Genomic DNA, 3,135 nt, shown 5'->3' on the forward strand with positions numbered 1-3,135 from the left:
TGATTATGTAGGTGTCATGTCATGATTATGAAGGTGTCATGTCAGTCTTATGCACACCCCTTCAAGTAAAGTGTAACCCAATAAACATTAATTTAACAACATTGGATGTAACATACAATCCTAATGTACAAAACTGATAAGAAGAAAAAAGAAGAAACAATCATGTCATGATTATGAAGGTGTCATGTCAGTCTTATGCACACCCCTTCAAGTAAAGTGTAACCCAATAAACATTAATTTAACAACATTGGATGTAACATACAATCCTAATGTACAAAACTGATAAGAAGAAAAAAGAAGAAACAATTCTGGGAATGTCAATTTATGGTTATTCACTGTAAATTATACATTCTTTTTCACTTCTAAAAATGGTATACTACCGTAAAATTGCATGTAATGTCCAATACAGTTTTTCACCGTATATAGTAGGGGAACTTACCATTAACATTTAACAGGTTTTTACTGTAGCATTTTTACAGTCTTTTACCATTAAAGTCACTGTCGTTTTTTACAGTGTATCTATTGTATTTATCTATAGTTTCAACCAATCAATATATCACATTCATCTACAATATCTACCCATCGATCTATCGTATCCATCCATCTATAGTGTCTTTCCGTCTATAGTATCTATCCATCAGTCTATTGTATTCATCTATATTGTCTATCCATCAATCTAACGTAATCATCTATCTATAGTGTTTATCCATTATATACATCTAAAGTATCTATTCATCAATCTGTTGTATTCATCTATCTATAGTATCTATCCATCAATCTGTTGTATTCATCTATCTATAGTATCTATCCATCAATCTGTTGTATCCATCTATCTATAGTATCTATCATCAATCTATCATATCATCTATCTATAGTGTATTTCCATCAATCTATTGTATCCATCTATCTATAGTATCTATCCATCGATCTTTCGTATTCATCTATCTAGTGTCTATCCATCAATCTATCATATTCATCTATCTATAGTGTCTATCCACCATATCCATCTATCTATATTATCTATCCACCAATCTATCCTATTCATCTATCTATAGTGTCTATCCATCATATCCATCTATCTATCGTATCCATCTACATATAGTGTATATCCATCATATCCATTTATATCCATCAATCTATCATATCCATCTATAGCGTCTATCTATCTACACCGTAAAAACAAAAAAAGCTGTACTGAAAAGCTGTACTGAAAAGTGTTTGTGCAGCCATAAGATTTTAAGTTCACTAAACTCAAATATCAGTTGTCACATATATGTGTGTGACAACTGAAAATGTAACATTTCAAGTTGACTAAACTTAATTTAAGGCAGCGGGAATTACTTTAAATTAAAACAATTTACTTTTTTACAGTGTATAGTATATATCCATTCACCTACAGTGTCTATCCATCAATCTATTGTATCCACCTAGTATCTATCCATCAATCTCATATCCATCTAAAATACCTATCTATTTATATCTATCTATTGTATCCATGCATCTATAGCAGGGATGGACAATTTTGATCGTGACGAGGGCCAGCAATTATATTAAATAACATATAAATATATCTTAGTGTCTTAATTGTTTAGATTTTGATAATGCATTAGCTTTTTGTCGATCCACTGGTTCACATTTAAAAATATGTAGCAAAAAATAGCAGACAGGCTTATTGAAAAAGCAAATTCGTTCTCTGCCAGCAGGTGTCACTTTCGGAACTGCAGAAATATAGTGGTTTCCCCGGTAACCGCAGTACACAAAGCTTACATGCAGCACTCAAGTTTATTCAGTGAAATCGTAGCCTTTTGAAGTTTAATCGTCATATTAATCCATATAGCAATTCTTGTCTTTCCGTCCCCAAAGACCTCTTATAATTTAGACTTTTTGTACCTTTTTAAGAGTTTGCATGGCCTTAAATGTAAACAATTTAACTGAAGACGTTTTAAGGACCCACGGAAACCCTAATAAGAACATGGTCCAGTGCAAACATTCCGGTCATGCATTTGGCAAAAAGCTTTTGCTGACTATGAATTTTACCTTTGAAATTTGAGGCAAGTGCAACTCTGGCGTCCCCGTTGTTTGTGAGCAGTGGTGTGATGGCGATTTAAATAAAATACAGATTTCCAAACAATCCAAACATATGGGTATCCCCTTGAACTTGGTAAAAAGATAATCTGTTTACCATCTTGACGTGAAAATACTGTTATCATGGTCAGTTTTTCATTTATTATTTGCTAATGTTAGTGAATGTTTACATTACAGTGCACGTCCTACTACGCTGAAATTAATAGGGGAGCGGCTGGAAATAGCGACCTCTCCTGGTTGGAGATAGTATTAACATCTAAGCAATCTTTACGTGACTTGTTTTTCAAATGTTTTAAAATTGATCATCCGAGTCAAATATGATCCAGCGGGCCGTACTAAAAGACACTGCGGGCTGTATACGGCATTAGTAGGCTATCTATCTACAGTATCTATCTACTCATTGTATCCATTCTTCAATCCATCTTGTTTGAACTAAAATAATTGGCTAAAATCTTAAAGGGGTCATATGATGCGATTTCAAGTTTTCCTTTCTCTTTGGAGTGTTACAAGCTGATTGTGCATAGATAAGATCCCTGAAGTTGCAAAGACTAAAGTCTCAAAACCAAAGAGATATTCTTTATCAAAGTTAAGACTCTGCCACACCCCCCTAAAACGGCTCGTTCTAACACGCCCCCACATATCTACCTCACTATGTGGAAATATTAGCATAATGCCGCCCAAATGTGCACGCAAAGAAAGAAGGCGTGGTTTCAGTAACCGCAGTTAGTGTTGAAGCAGCATGTCAGGGAGACGCTGTGTGTTTCAGTGCGAAAGCAAAAGCACTTTATTTGGCCTTCCAGAAGTAGATGCATTTAGGAATCTTTAAGATCACTTACAACAGAACAGCAATGCATTTTATAGACAACCGTTTCGTGAACCTAGGAGAGGAGGTAATTCTGACTTTGCTACGAAAATCTGGCTCTTCTGAATCATCTACTGTTTTGTTATTAGCTTAAGTGTTAGAGAGAGAGAGAGAGAGAGAGAGGCAGGGTCACAGTGGAGTCAGCTGTCTTAACCGTGGCTTGTGTACTGCAAACACATATTCATCAC

The sequence above is a fragment of the Sinocyclocheilus grahami genome, unplaced genomic scaffold (genome assembly GCF_001515645.1).
Source record: "Sinocyclocheilus grahami isolate Dianchi unplaced genomic scaffold, SAMN03320097.WGS_v1.1 scaffold134.1, whole genome shotgun sequence".
NCBI lineage: Eukaryota > Metazoa > Chordata > Actinopteri > Cypriniformes > Cyprinidae > Sinocyclocheilus > Sinocyclocheilus grahami.